Source organism: Myripristis murdjan, chromosome 8, assembly GCF_902150065.1.
Source record: "Myripristis murdjan chromosome 8, fMyrMur1.1, whole genome shotgun sequence".
NCBI lineage: Eukaryota > Metazoa > Chordata > Actinopteri > Holocentriformes > Holocentridae > Myripristis > Myripristis murdjan.
The window spans coordinates 30,958,530-30,976,029 of NC_043987.1; positions in this window are offsets into that span (position 1 = coordinate 30,958,530).

A 17,500-nucleotide genomic window follows, 5' to 3' on the forward strand; every position below is an offset into this window, starting at 1 on the left:
TTGCACTGTCCATACATCATTCAGCCATTATAAAAACCATGTTTGTTCAGTTGTAGCATATATGGATAAAAGTATTGGTCCACCTGCAGGAGCTTCTCTGATCTCCCATCCTAAACCCAGAGGCATTCATGTGGAGTTGGTCCTTTGCAGAAGAACAGCTTCCACTCTTCTGGGAGGCTTTCTGCCAGATGTTGGAGTGTCTGTGGGAGTTTCTGCCCGTTCGTCTCCCAGTCTGCGTTCTAGTTGATCCCAAAGGTGTTGGATGGGGTTGAGGTCGGGGCTCTGTGCGGGCAGCTCAAGTTCTTCCACCCCAAACTGAGCCGGCCACGCCTTTATGGAGCTGCTCTGTGCACTGGGGCTCAGTCATGCTGGGACAGGAAAGGGCCTTCCTTCCCCAAACTGGTCCCACAGAGCTGGAAGCAGAGAATTGTCCAAAATGTGTCGTTGAGCTGAAGCGTTCAGATTTCCCTTCAGTGGAGCTGAGGGGCCGAGGCCGAGCCCAGAAACACCAGCCCACAGCGTGACCCCTCCTCCAGCAAACTCTCACAAACCAGATCACAGCTGGTTTTCTGATATGAGGCGAGTTGGATGTGATAAACGATGTCATTGTGGCTCAACAGTTGCTCAGTGCTGCATCACATGTTTTCATGATTGGTTGCAGGTCTATCCACTTGTGTCTTGAGGTATTTTGGTCTGCGACTGTTGATATTGCCCATGATGACGCGCCTTGGAAATCACAAAATGAACTGAGAGGTTCCACACTCATTCTCATGTCATTTCCCAGCATGCCAGGCTGGAAGATCCGATCTATCACGGATAAATCCCAAACAACACACATGGACGACGCCAAGCATCAAACTCAGTGTTGCTTTCACTGCCATCAGTGCTTGTTGTTGCATAGTTACTAAAAATTTGACGGTATCACCATGAACAGTTTGACATGGCACGTGATTAAGTCTAAGTACATACCAACGTTTAGATATGCAATGAAACTGTGCTGATCATGTGACCTGTCCCTTCACCGCTTCTCTGTAAACACAATAAACAGATGATCTACAATAAGCAGATGATATCTCCGTGCATGAAGATGCTCCGCCCCCTCACAGTGATGTCATGCAGCAGGTCTCATGCTGCTGGATGCAGTAATTAGCTGCCATGTCGTGTGTAGGTGTTCGTATTAAACTTCCAACATCAGGTTCACTGCAATGGCAGCGCACAATTATCATCCCTCCCTCCACCTCTCCTCTCTGTCATCTGTTTCTCTCTCCGGTCTCTCCATCCCTCTAACTCAGCCTCTCTCTCTCTCTGTTCATCTCCACCTTTCTCTTTCTGCGTCTTTTCATCTCTTTCCACTCTCTCTCTCTCTCTCTCTGCACCTCGCTCTATCTTTCTCTAGATGTAATTATACACCATGTGAGGTCTGTTCTGTCTGCCAGCACCCACGCAGTGTGCACACACACACACACACACACACACACACACACCACACACAGTGAATTGGACGGCGAGTCAGTGGTTGACTTTGAGCTCACCTACAGCGGGGCAGAGCTGGCGCTGCTAACGTCACACAGGAGCAGAACCACCGGCCGACAATTTTTAGAAATCGTCGTTACCCCGGTGACGGCAAACGCAGCATGAAAAACACACGAGGAAACACACACAATGTCACCCCGACAGCCCATAACGGCAGGAGGTGTCCGGGCGGCGTCGGAAGCCGCAGAGGCAAGGCGTCGCTCGGCGGGGCTCCGACCTCCCCGATGATTTATGATTGTGCATCATTTGCTTTCTAGGTCGGATTCCCCAAACAAACACAACGTGAACGCAGCAAAGTTCAGCAGCTGATTTGGAAGCTGCAGCTGAATATTAAAAAAAAAAAAAAAAAAAAAAAGTTGGTTGTAAGCCCAACAGTGGACTTAGCAGCGTCATCACACTGTGGTGATGCGCAGATTGCAGTTTAATCCACAGGCATCGCAAAATAATCCGCAGATCAGGGGGTTCATGTCATAAAAATTAACAATGTGATCAATAGTGGAAAACATTCAAACTTACGAGTTGCAGTGATGTAACGTCACTGATTATTTATGTCTCCTGACACGCAGGCAGAAACGTGTTTTCTGTGTCTGGAGTAAAGCCGACGTTCACCTGATAAATCCTGAGCATCAGCTGTCTAAAAGAATTATGTCAGAAACTGTGAGTTTACAGTTTTTTTCAATCATTTTTTTTCCAGTATAATGAAATTGGGATCCACTTTGTCGTCATCTTCACCTCCAAACCACAGCAAGTTTTCTTTTGCAAATGTGTTCATACCTTTTCATTGGATTCACACATTTTTCACGCTCTTTTGCACAACACTTCTCACATGTGTCATTTACATGGCCCTGACTCCATTGACTTCACTGTGGTGGTCAAAAGCAAAACATCTGCTCACAGCTGATAGAAATGAGCTGCATCACTGTGAAATCACTAGTGCACCTGCATCACTACCCGTTCCACAAATCACCATTCACCAATCAATCAGTATGCACCTACAAAAAAGGGGCCTATAAATTGTATTTTGTATTTTTTTTCTCAACTCCTTTGAGTTTTTCTGTGTAATACTGTATGGGAATTACAATATTTCCGTTTTTGCCATCAATACAGTAAAAATTTCACCTCAAAGTCTTTGAGTTTGGATGCAGTTCTTTACTGTAAGTTCACATTTGAATGTGCAGCACACAGGAGAACCTTGTTCAAACTGACAGCTGTATTTTGTATTCTGCTGTCAGCTGTGTTACAGTACAGTAGAGCTGATTGAAGGAATCTACTCATTTGGGCAGAAGTTGAGTTGTTTGAAGGAAATATTGGCTTTTGCTACTTGCTTTACAATTTAACTATGTAAACTGTCAAAAAAAAATTGACTGCAATCCACACAGGAAAAAGTAAAGTGGAACCTGCTCAGACTGAAAAGAGTGTGTTGCATTTTGGTGTTGAGTATGAAGTGAGTGAGTGGATTAGTTGTATTGGGCGGTGACAAAATGTGCTTTTGCTGCATGTTTGAAATGTTTTGTCATGGTAAGAGCCTTTTGCGAACCACATGTGTTATTTTGGGCCAATGTATTAACTGTTTTGATACCAGGGTTTCTGAGTTGACAGAGGAGGTGAAGTGATTGAAAAGCGAAGAAGCGAAGAAGCTCTCAGGCTTCAGCTCCGCTAACAGCAGTCTGACACACATCAACAGCAAAATATCTTTTAGGACCATCTACTTGGAATTGGCATTATGGCATTATTAATTTTAAAAAAAAAAAAAAAAAAATTCAACATTCACTGCAGAATTGGATTTTGCTCGGGCTCCGTGTGCCAGTTCAGCGCCGCAGACAGCGACAGCGACAACAGGCACAGGCCAGACAGCCAACTGGTCCCAAACCAGTGAGGAGCTTCCAGCTGGACGCGCTGCTCCCAGATGGTGCAACAGGTTTTAATTTTACAGCACATTCCCAGATATCAGACCATCTTCTCCACCAGGGAAGGAATGCAACAAAATAATCATGGGTTGAAAAAAAAAAAAAAAAAAAAAAAAAGAGTTATGGGTCCAGTGAGTTTCAGCCAAATCCCGCGTGCGACACAGATTGGTGACAAATTAAAGGAAAACACAACATAGTGTCTCAGTAATGTGTCGGGACGCATGGGGCTGCATGCTGTACAGTAGGCAGCTACATCAAGTTAATTACATTATTTATATGTCTTGAAAAAAAGTATTTGAAATTGAAAAAGTATTTTTTTTCTTTTTTTATTGTTGTTATTTTTAATTGTTGTTATTATTAATATTAGTTTTTACTACATTTATTATTATTATTATTATTATTATTATTATTATTACTATTGTAGTCATAATTGTACATGAGTACATGAAGAAGGCGATGGATTTGCAGTTATTTTTACTTTATTTTATTATTATTATTATTATTTATTTATTTTTTGTTTTTCTGTGTGGGTGAAGGCTAAAAAAGCATAAATGTACGCACCAAAAAAAAAAAAAAGTGTCGATGTTTTGTCCATTAAGAGCAAAAAAGGATGCATGAAATCTGTACAAAATGATAAGATCTGGATGTAATGTCTGAATTTCCTGACACAATAAAGTATAAAAAAAGAAAAAAAAAGAAAAAAAGTATTTTGGCTCCACAGTGACGACACAACCCACTGTGCTCATCGATCATCCACAGATAAACTGTCATCAATCAGTTTGCTCTCACAAATATGTCTGGATGTGAAGACGACAACTTTAGCATGACTGAAAAATAAACGGACTCTCACAATCATCATATTTCATTTCATTTCAGGTGCAGCAGATCCAGAATAACGAGCGGTGACACTGGAGCTCTGTTCCTCTGCTTAGAATTTGTTGTCTGAATTTTTTTCCTCTTCACACGGGAGACCTAAAATTAAAAAAAAAAAAAAAAAAAAAAAAAAAAGAAGCATTTTCCTTTATTTTCTTTATGCAACTCTCTTCTGGAAATTTCATGGCCTGTAGTAAGCCAGCCATTTAGCCACCATGCTACTCTCTAAACTTTGATTTAGCAATCCTGAAAATAACCCTGATGTGTGTAATCTAAAGCTTAAAAAATAAAGGATAACTTGTAAAAATCACCATGTAGTCAGAACTTGTTTTTCAGTTTTCATTTTTACAGCTCGACGCAGAAAACCCATAAACGTGAGACCTCTGGGAAAAGGGATTTAGTCTGTTCAAAAGAATCTGACATCAGAAATGGCTGTAGTTCACAGATTTCAGCCCACAGAAACGACAGCACGCATTACTGAGATTTTGCTCCGCTGTCTCGCAAAGCAGCAAAGTGATCAATAAGCATCTGATGGAAATCGGTTGCTGCCTCGTCCCCCCCCTCCACAGGGAGGCGCTCCTGTCCCGCCACAGTTCACAGGAACGTCTCGATTCTCCGATTACCTTCGGCGTCAATTTGATCCCATTCAGTGTTTAATGTCTCTTTGTCTTTTTCGGCTTCGTTTTTCATGACGTTTCCAGATTGAATGAGGACAAGTGGGAAAGAATTCATTCATTATTAGGATGACATGTTTTCCATGTCCAGGACACATTTTGTCCACATCGTCTCTTTAGCTGTTGACCACACCTGTAGTGACATAACAACACCTGTAGTGCTGCCAGAAATACTGATTTGATAAGATAAGATAGCCTTTACTGTCATTGTATAGTCCCCTATACGACAAAACTGGAGGTGCCACAGCTGAGGGTGCATCTGCATAAAAAAAAAAAAAAAACAAAAAAAAAAAACACAAAGACAAGAATAAACAAATGTTATGACAAAACAGGCGCAGCAGATGTCATAAATAAATAAAAACACGCCGTGAGGCTCAGCTGGTGTCATAAATAACAATAAATAGTAAAAACAAAGAGGGTAAGGCAGGATGGGGGACAAGAACTTCAATGTACCTAACATATAAACTTGGGATACGATTTTAATTGTACAAATTTTCTGTTTTGTCTGTTTTTGCTCTGTTTTTTTTTGTTTGTTTGTTTGTTTGTTTTGTTTTTGGTTTTTTTTTTTACATTATTTTTAATATGGGAAAAAATGCACACATGATCATATGATAACACGTTTGTTCATGGATATATGGTTTAAAAATTGTAATTTGGATAAACTGTATGGAGGTCAGCTGATACAGCATTACTGAGCAGTGGAGAAGGGGCAGGATTTAAATAAGCAGACGCTTCTCATTCATTCATTCATTCATTCATTCATTCATTCATTCTGGAGGTTTAAATTACTGGGCTCAAATTGACCACACCTGATAATAAATGAGAGTAAATCTGATGGTAACAGGAGGGTTAGGGTTGAGTGACGCCTCTCAGCTTCAGCCGCTGACATGCAGCTTTTTATTTTGACGGCTGAACAATTTTTTTTTTTTTTTTTTTGATGAAATGGCTGAGTCACTGTGAGGTGAGGCAGCTCTCGCCCTGTCGACCCCGGCCTTGAGAGCGACCGGTCGACCCGCTGAGTGCGAGTGCAAACCCACCGGGATCCCACAGCGGCTGCATTACAGCGCCGGCGGTTCACACACAACCGCCTCGACATGAAAGTGTGTGAGAGCGGCGTGGTGCACGAGCCTCGACCTGCGGTGGAAATCTGAAATAAAGATCGGGGAGGCAAATCGTCTTTTTAGGATTTTACTAAAAAGCTTTTGCGGCAGCGTCAAATCAGAAGGAGGAGACCACGGCGTGTCCTTCTCACAGGGTGAAACACAGGCCGGGACGCGTGCTCCACAGTGAACCCTCTGGAAGGAGTGTGTTCCAGGAACTTGTGGTTTTAGCACTCAGAGTGAAAGCGTGGCGTCAGAGCAGAGCGGGGGGTGAACTGAGGGTCAAGGCAACGCAAAGGTTAGGCAACCTCACGCATCAGCAGATAAAGAGAGGGCATACAGAGCAGCAACAGTCATTTTGATTCCATCTCCTACATTTTTATCGTCTATATATATAAATATGGAGAAAACTCATAAAAAAAACAGGAAACAGGAAACGCCGAGATAAACTGCCCAATCAGTCGAAGCAGAGTGACAACGCAGTGAAAAAAAAAAAAATGCTGTAATGGGAGAATAAGACCCACAAACACTTTGCACTGCAAAATACTAAATCTGCAATCAGGGGAGAACATCATGACATCGTGGAAATGTCAGAGCATCGTAAGCTCAAATGACAAAATTAAAATCAGAAAAAAAATTCCAATCAGAGCATCATCGAGTGTGTGCAATCATTATCAGCTCAACCACAGATTCAAGACGTGAAATCACAACGGGAAAGAGGTTCACTGTTTTCGTGGACATGCCATCCTGCAGAATGAGCGAGCAACGTCGTTTATGGAGCAAATGAAAGTCCTGCTTCAGAGCCGGCGTCCTGATGGTGGAGAGGAGCGAGGAGCGAAAACCAGAGGAGGGGAGGAGGCTCGACCGAGGAGGATCCGGATGCAGGGAAATGACACGGCATGCAAGCTGCACGCGGTGATGATAACACCCAAGCAGCCACAAAGACAGACAGACTCGAGTCAACCACAGTGATTTTATTTCAGGGAGGACCGAGGCCAACATCACAAAGAGGTGATCAGTAAAGCCTAACAAACCAAAGAAAACAAAGGACAAGAGCTTTCCTCCCAAACGAACTAAACATGAGAAAATGTCGTGAAACAAACCGGCAACCAAAACCCAAAACCAGAAACAACAAAATGCTGCGATGAGCGTCTGCTTGGGTCTCCTTTAACATCCAGAAGCAGCCGATCATAAATCACAAATCATAAATCACAAATCATAAATCATAAATCATAAACGTGTCGGAGGCTTGTTTCTAATTGCAGACCTTTTTATACATTTGTTTGTAGCCTACCTTTTATTTATAATCCCCTTTTAAATGTGAAATCCATCTTAAATGTGGTCAGTATTTTATTTTTTTTTTTATTTTTATTACTTTCTTTGATTATGAAGTGCTGCACTGCTGAAGGGATCAATGTCTCAAATGAGAATTGCTCAGTAAAATTACAGCAAATGCAATAATTTGATGGGAATATTCGAGGAAAAACATCAACCCAGGTAAAGTGGAGCTGCTGGAGTTTTACTCGATGACGTTTTACTCGACGGTCTGACAGCTCTGAATGAACATGTTGAGTCGTTCTGTGCGCCGTGTGTGATGCTGTGAACTGTTATGTCATGGTTTTCTGTTGTTTTGATTTTAGCTGGGAACTGGAAACAGAATTGCCCTTTGTGGGATAAATAAAGTTTTGTGACCTGACCTGGTCTAGAGGAGTCCCAGCTTGTGTAACACTGAGAAAGGAATAAAAAAAAAACAAACAAAAAAAAAACACTCTCTTCCTGTCCCCTTTTCTGGCGTGTCGCCTCATCGCCCTGAAGGCACCAGCCGGCCCGTCCCAGCCGGCGGGGCTCTCCTCTCTCCTGGAGGGATGAGGCACACACAACACGTCGTCTGAACATATGATTTGCATCGATTTTCATCCCCATCACAGCCCCCGTGCCCGCTGCCGTCCCGGAGAGACGTGTCTCCTTCGTGGGATTAATCGGATCACGTGACTGAGCCTTTGTTCCCTCAGAGGGGACGAGCGGAGCCAGGAAAACTCCCCCGCTCTGAGCTGAGGGGCGCCGGAGCCGTCCAACACCTCCCTGGGACGCATGGTGTTTGTTTGTCTTTGAGTTTCCGTCTGTCTCCAAACAGAGGGACGCACAGCCAGGTAGCAACATGTCCCTCCTCCTCCTCCGACTTGGTGTTAAAATGCAGCGTCGCAGCCAATTTTTCAGCGTAAACGAGCATCAAATTACAAGCTGAGTGTACTCTGTGAGGAAAATAAACGTCTGATTGATAGCCTCTCTCTCTCTCTCTCTCTCTCTCTCTCTCGCTCTCTCTCTCTGATTGCTCTTTAAAAAAGCCGATAAAAGCCTTTCCAGTGTTGGAGGCTGTTGTACGAGTGCGAACAGAGCTCCGTCGAAAAGTTACACATCCGTTTTTACCTTTGATGTGTCGGCGAGTGCATTCACTAGAGGGGATACAATTTAATCCCAACACCGCCGCTATTACAGGCATCCAACAGCAGAAAACAGGAAGTCAAACGTCAGAGCCGGCGAGGTGAAGAAACACAGACTCAGGAGCTCAGGAGACGGGATAATGTGCAAACGCCTGCACAAACTCCACGTGCTGCGTATAAAAAGCTGCAGACCGGCTTTAAGTGAAGGAAATGAAGCGTTTCGGTCTAAAATTAGAAATCCAGAATTTAAAATATTAATAAATAAATAAATAAATAACCCTATAAAGCCTGAACTATGAAAGAATTGGCAGAAAATTCCAATTTTTGGAAACTGAACCCTTTATTTAGTCCTATAACAAAATGTATATATATATATATATATATATATATATATATATATATATATATATATATATAGATATAGATAGATAGATATAGATAAAGATATAGATAGATATATAGATATAGATATAGATAAATATATATAGATATATATAGATATATATAGATATATATATATATATATATATATAAAAGAAATTCAAAAAATATGTTATTACACGATCTTTCTGTTGTATGATACATGATATGTACTTGAAGTGCCAATGGTATGGTCCAGGGTGAACAGGGGAAGTGTTCAAAGGTATACAACAGTATTTTGGTGAAGTATTGATTAAACTGAAAACGGAATGTGTTATTTGATTTGAAAGTAATTTCCCCCTGGGGATCAAATAAGTATTCTGATTCTGATTCTGATTGATAATGTGTATCATATGATATGATACAAATGGCTTTATAGGGATAAACAGCGACTCCCACTATTACAGGAAGATTAAAGGTGCAAGATGAAAACAGGTCAGGTCAGCAGGCGAGCTGAAACCCTGGATTCTGACAGATTTCAGAGAAACCGACGAAGAGTAAACAGTAAAACAGTAAAACCAAGCGAGCAGCGGGGAAACCAGCGAGAGCAAACAGCTCAGGGTCCGCCTGCTGCCGAGGAGGTTTTTGCTTTCTGATGCCGGGCGCTGTCGGGAGCCGGAGGATCAGGCGTCCGGTCAGCTGCGTGATTCGTTCGGCTTTGCACCTCGTTGCAAGGAAATGATGTGTTATTAGCTCCAATCAAATTATTTCCGGCCACACTCTCAGAAAACAAGGCACATAATTGCACCTTGAGGGGTGTGACGGCTCGGCGGCGGGACCCTCGACACCGACTGATTATTTGTAGTCGAGTTCCTGCATTATAACCACAACATCCACTGGAGAATTGGATTATTTATTTTTCAGATCTCAAAACTTATCTCATTTCAAGGCGGCTCAACACTGCAAGTTAAAATGAGCCTCCGATTCTTATTTGACTTAATTCACCTTTTTATTTAGGTATTTATTTATCTGTTGATTAGTATATTTACTCATAATTAATTGTACTGGGCCTGACAAACGTCTCCTGATTTTGTGCTTCAACATTTAGAGGAAATGATACATACATCGTCCATGTCGGGTGAAAACCTTGTATCTCATGGTTTAATTAATTAATTTACGTGCTCCTCTATGGTTTCAGAAGGTTGTGTAACCTTTAGGGTTATGACTCCTTTACAAAACGAATTACATGAACTGAAAAATGCAGTCGTCAGCGTTATTTTTCTGAGAAGTGGATGTGACGGAGATACGAGGTTTTGCCATCACCATCACCACCACCACCATCACCATCACATCATCATCATCATCATCATCATCATCATCATCATCATCATCATCATCATCACCACCATCACCATCACCATCACCACCATCATCATCATCATCATCATCATCATCATCATCATCATCATCATCATCATCATCATCATTATCATCATCACATCACCACCATCACATCATCATCATCATCATCATCATCATCATCATCATCATCATCATCATCATCACCACCACCATCACCATCACATCATCATCATCATCATCATCATCATCATCATCATCATCATCATCATCATCATCATCATCAACACCACCATCATCATCATCATCACCACCATCATCATCACCATCACCATCACCACCACCACCATCATCATCATCATCATCATCATCATCATCATCATCATCATCATCATCACCATCATCATCATCATCATCATCATCATCATCATCATCATCATCATCATCATCATCATCACCATCACCACCATCACCATCACCATCACCACCATCACCATCATCATCATCATCATCATCATCATCACCATCATCATCATCATCACCACCACCATCATCATCATCACCATCACCACCACCATCACCATCATCATCATCATCATCATCATCATCATCATCATCACCATCATCACCATCATCATCATCATCATCATCATCATGTTAATTATGTAAAACCTCTGAAAACACATGGAGGGAGAAGCTTCTTCTTCAGTGGTGCCGTGGTACATACAGAACATACAGACACAACTAAATTCAAAAATCAATAAAAGACGAATTCACGGTGATATCAATTAAAAACAAATCAATAAAATTAGCGACGCTGAGAGGTAAAGGTGTGGGGACTTTAGAGTGAGATAAACACGGCGAGAGAACACCTGTAACGCTTTGACGAATTTAATTTCCAAATGAACGTCCTTCTCGGCACAGACAGAGGTGAGACGAAACAACAACAACAACAACAACAACAACAACAACAACAACAACAACAACAACAGAGTGAACAGTGGAAGGAGGCAGAGCTCGATGATCAGCTCATCGTCAAACATCGAAATTCAACACAATCTGACATGAATTATTCAACGCCAACTCTCTCTCTCTCTCTCTCTCTCTCTCTCTCTCTCTCACTCTCTCTCTCTCTCTCTCTCTCTCTCTCTCTCTCTCTCTCTCTCTCTCTCGCCACATTTTAGCTACTTCACTAGCTACTTCTCTGTGTGTGTGTGTTTGTGTGTGTGTGCGCGTGCGTGCATGTGTGTGTAGATAAGAAGTCCATTCGGCTGTTTCTCCTAAACTATATAAACACAGATAAGACTTGAAACAAACAGACACACACTCACACTCACACACACACACACACACACACACACACACACACACACACGGTTCAGTGCTCCAGAGGCCGGCACGTCTATTTCCCCGCTCCCTCCAGAACCGTTGATGTGTTGTTTTTAGGTCCTCTGCCCCCCCCTCCCTTCCTCCTCCTCCTCTTCCTCCTCCTCTTTCTCCATTTTCCTCTCGCCTTCTTCTCTTCCATCTCTCTCTCTCTCTCTCTCTCTCTCTCTCTCTCTCTCTCTCAGTTCAGCCTCGGGGCTTCAGCTAATGATCACTTTCACTGTCGATTAATCTTCCAATTCATTTTTTTTTTTTTTTTTAAATTAACTGATTGATCATTTGGGGTGGAAAGTGTAGGAAATGACGGCGGAGTGAAGACGATGTGAAGTGAGTCGTCAAACGTCTTCCTCAAAAAAAATTTAAAAAAGTCTGAATGTTATGATGACGTGAACGGAGAGAAGGAAGCCGGGCTGATCAGACGACGTCGGCATTCTGACTCGATAAATGAGGAAAACATGAAAATGAACTTTGCAGCTGATTAATCGACTGATCGTTCCTCATTCTCTCTCTCTCTCTCTCTCTCTTTTCCTCTGCTGATCGATCCGTCCATCTGCCCATCGCTCATCTCTCTCCTGACAGGTGATGGAGAGTTGGAGAGCAGGGAGGAGAGGAGGAGAAGTTACAGGAGAGAAAGAGAGAGAGAAAGAAAGACGACATTTTTGTGTCACCGGAGCAAAAAAAAGGCAAAAGTTCACACTCAGGCGACGATCCTGAGCAGGGAACTCTGGGATTTTAGGTCAAAGGAGACAGACCAGTGTTTAGAGAGTGTCTGACATTTGCTTCTAATTTGCATAAAGTTGAGAATAATGAACTTTATTCGAATGACGACTCAAGCAGCCAATCAGATGGCGCTTTAACCCACAGTGGATTTTTAAAAGCTGATATAATAATAATAATAATAATAATAATGATAATAATAATAGTTTGGGGAAGGAAAAAGGTGATTAATTCGCCGATATAAACCCCCCACACACACCACCCTGTGTGCGAAAAAAAAAAAAATGACACTGTTGGAAAATATCTTTGACTTTATGAGAAACTGTCAGTCAAAGTAATGAATACCTTTAAAAATATAAAATATATAAATAAATCCAGATCACTAGACACCAAACTCAAAGTAATTAATGAATAAATCTGGAACTGACAATCACACTGTTAAAAAAAAAAAAAAAAAAAAAAAAAAAAAAAAAAAAAAAGTATGTTAGTAGTATGTTAAATAACTAATAATATTTTATTTTATTTTATTTTATTGCAAGTGATTCCATTTGAGAGGCCTCTTATTGTAATGAAACAGCTTGTCTGTAATATTCTGAATAATTTGACTTTATTATTTTGGACTTTAGCAGAATTAAGTTAAATTATTGTATATGATTGTTTCGTTATGGTTTCCGGCACGAAAACTGTTTTTGTTAAATTACTAATTTCAGCTCCCACCTGTTAGCCAGCGGCTCGACCTCGAGTGACCTCAGCACAATCAGTTTTGACTGTTTTGGAAAAGATGCAGAGAGGAAAACGCTGCTTCTGTCAGACTGTAAGGACGGAGACACGGAGTGAACAGACTGATCGATCGATCTATTGACTGTTTGATGGCAGGTATGAGACGTGATCATCCAAACTGAGCTGAACATGAATATCAAGCCAGCAGAGACTCGGGCAGAGAGAGTGAAACACATGGAGGAGTGTGTGGACAACAGCAGCAGAGAAAAAATATAATGAGGAAAAGAAAAAATAAATAAATGGGAAAAAAAATATGCAGACTGTGAAAAACATGCCTGAAAAATAATAATAATGGCCTTCAGATTTATGTGTTTAAAAAAAAAAAAAAAAAAAAAAAGGAAGCGTCTTCCAATGTGGAGGAAGGAGGAGGAAAGATGTGAAGAAAACAAACAAACCAAAAAAAAAAAAAAAAAAAAAAAACAACGGATTAACCGGCAGGAGGAGAGATGAAGAGATCAAAAGGAGGATGAGGAGAGAGAGAGAGAGAGAGAGAGAGAGACAGAGAGAGAGAGAGAGAGAGGAGGGGGGGCGAGACGAATGGAGAGAGGATTAGAGTCATTGTGCTCAGTAAAGCAAAGAGAGCATTAAACCTGCCCAGAGAGAGAGAGAGAGAGAGAGAGAGTGTGACGGAGAGAGAGAGAGAGAGAGAGAGAGAGAGAGAGAGAATGTAAATACTTTGCAGCATTGATGCAAAATGACACCAAACACAAAATCTCTCAGTCTCTCTCTCTCTCTCTCTCTCTCTCTCTCTCTCTCTCCATCACTCTCTCTCTCTCTCACACACACACACACACACACACACACACACCCAGTGTAGTGTTACCGTGGCAACAGGTCAGCCACCCCGTGCCAGCCTGGTTGCTACGGTCACCGTGACAGACCATAAAATTTAAGGAGAACTGCTCACTCCCTGATTTCAGTGTCAAACTCCCACACACACACACACACACACACACACACACACACACACACACACACACACACACACACGTGCACACACACACACACGCGTACAGACACACACACACACACATACATTAACAAAAACATCATTCAAATCCTGGAAACCGTTTTTTAGAAACACTTTGATTCCTGAGAAAAGCCCCTCGCCCCGTAAGTCACCTGCGTCGTTACAGGCTCCGCCCCCCACACCTGTCCAGGTGCTGTCACACATTCAACACAAACCTCATGCAGTGAAAGGTAAACACGAGGAAATATGGAAAAATGTAAATAATCAACTTTATAAGCTCAAATGTTACAGATCATTCAGACAAAACAGAGAGAGGAGACGAAGCAGAGGGGGGGATGACGGAAAGAGGAAGAAGATGAAGAGAAAGGAGGAGGGAGGACGCAAGGAAAGGAAAGGAAAGAGGGAGGGAGGGATGAGGAGAAGAAAAGAGGGCAGAAGAGAAAAGGAGTGTGTGATGCTGAAAGGAGGAGACAGGCTTTTCAATCCTCCTACACGCCCATCAATGCAGCTGGAATCACACATACACACGCGCGCGCACACACACACACACACACACACACACACACACACACACACACACACAGCCACAAAAGCTTAGCATCAACATTTTTCTCAGGCCCAATCCAGTGTGATCTGCTCTCACATAACAGCACATCTCCCTCTCTCCTCACACACACACACACACACACACACACACACACACACGTCTTCACACCCTCTCTGCCGCAGATTCCTGACCAGTCGGAGGTCTTCTGGGAACACGACTCCAAAAAGCGCCGGCGGACCAATCAGAGAAGAGCTTACACAAGCCCGCCGTCAGCTCCGACCAATCAGCACGCACGTAGCATTACGCCGTGATAACCTCAGATCATGTGATGTGATGCGTTACGTTATCGGGAAAAATGATCACAGTGGGACATCTGATTGGATTTTTGACCCGTTTATCGCCGTAATCACACGATAACGACCTGCAGACGGCTCGGCCAATCAGACGTTAACGACCTGCAGACGGCCCGGCCAATCAGACGATAACGACCTTCAGATGGCTCGGCCAATCAGACGATAACGACCCACAGACTGCTCAGCCAATCAGACGCAACACCCGCCTCCAGACAGCGAAAGAGACAGAGACAGGTAGACACAGACAGGGTTATTTCAGGGTGATGATGTCATGAGGAAAGCTTCACATGGTGATGATGTCATGAGGGAAGCTTCACATGGTGATGATGTCATGAGGAAAGCTTCACATGCTGCAACCGAAATGCAATTTCTGATCTGGGATCTGGGATCTGAGCTGTTTGTCTCATCGCGGCAGCGGGAAAAGATTCTTTTGCAGAGACGCAGCGCTGCTCTTTTCAGACGACGTGACTGGATGAAACCGAGTTGGAAAAGGAAAGGAAAGGAAAGGAAAGGAAAGGAAAGGAAAGGAAAGGACAGGAAAGGACAGAAAAGGAACCAAAGAAAAGAACCAAGGAAAGGAGAGGAAAGGAAAGGAATTGAAAGGAACCAAGGAAAGGAAAGTTGCAGCTTTGGCACATTGTGATCTGCTGACTGAGTATCAGTGTGTGTGTGTGTGTGTGTGTGTGTGTGCGTGTGTGTGACACGCGACGTGATTGGACGAAATCGAGTTGCGGTGGAGCGGCGGTGAGTATCGTGCAGCAGCCAGTCAGATGGATGGATGGATGGATGGATGGATATTTCAAATTCTCCAACGTTTTTTTGAGATTTCTTTGTGGAGACGAGTGACGTCTGCAACATGTTGATTTTTTAGGAAAATCTCAGTCATGCAAACAACACACTGTGGCATGTTATTACATAATTCATCCAAAAAAAAAAAAAAAAAAGTCCAACTCATGCAAGCATTATGAGAGAAATCAGAACAATATTACATTTTACGTGCAGCAATTTTTCTTAGAAAATGCAGCGGTAACACTTTACAATAACAGTACAACTAAAGTTACTACAACAAACTACAACAATTAAAGTTAGTTAATGCCATAATAAACATGAAGTAAAAGGTAATAAACATTAAGTAACAGGTAATAAACATTAAGTAACAGTTAACTAATGTGTCTAAGAATCATGTACTAATGCTGTTCATGCTAAGGTATTAATTTATATGATATTTAAGGGTTATTGTAGATATTATTAACAATAGTAAATGCCATAATAATCACTAACTAACAGTTATTTTACCATTACGGCATTAACTAACGTTAACTAACGTTAATTGTTGTACTCTTCTTGTAAAGTGTTAATGCAGCAAATTATTCACAAAATGTCGGTGTTACTACAAAACAAGGAGAAACACGTTATTACATCATGGAGAGACGTTACATGATTCAGAAGAGAGGAGCTGCTGAATTTGCGATAAAAAGATTCAAGCAAAACAGTCAAGAATAAAATTTTTTAATAAATCACAGCGGGAGCACGAGCCGACAGCCTCGATGACGGGTCACAGCGTTTCACACTTTGGAGAAAAGACTGCAGCTCGACAAAAAATACAAAAATACACCACAAAAAATAATCCAACCTGTTCACTTTCTGTCAACTGTATTAATTATTAATCAGTTATAACATTATCATTACTCTACATCAATCAGTTATCAGATTATCATTGGCTCTAATGACACCAGCAATAAGCCTGAGCTCTCTGGGGCCAACATGGAGACAAAATGTTGTATTTTATTATTATTCATTTTGAATTCTTACATTTTAGTTTTTTATCATTCGTATTTTAATGCTGTTATCCTCATTAGATCTGTGTGTGTGTGTGTGTGTGTGTTTGTGTGTGTGTGTGTCGGCTCTGGTCATGACTGAACTGCAGCATCTCCGTGTGTGTTGGGAAGATTTCTTTTCACTTGACTTGCATGCACACACACACACACACACACACACACACACACACACACACACACACCTCCTCCTCCTCCTCCTTCCATTCTCTTGCTCTCTCAGATTTTCCCACTCCTCCTCCTCCTCTTTTCTCTTCCTCTATCTCTCCATCACCACGCCCCCTGTCAGAGACCCTGATAGGCTGTGAAAACACAGTCACACACACACACACTGTACGTACAGGCACTGAAAGAGCGAGTGAATGCGAGAGAGAGAGAGAGAGAGAGAGGGGGGCTCTGAATGGCCGATGGGTTGGCACAGATACTGCAAACGTAGCGAACGGCATTCTGACGAGGACACACACATGCACACACACACATGCACACACACACACACACACACACACACACACACACAGGGTCAGACAGACCAACACAAGCAGTGAGTGCATGTCTGTGTGTGTGTGCATCTCTGTTTCTTTGCTAACGGCGCTGTGTGTGTGTTCTTCTGTTGTGTGTGTGTGTGAGTGTGTGTGTGTGTGTGCGTGTGTGTGTGTGTGTGTGTG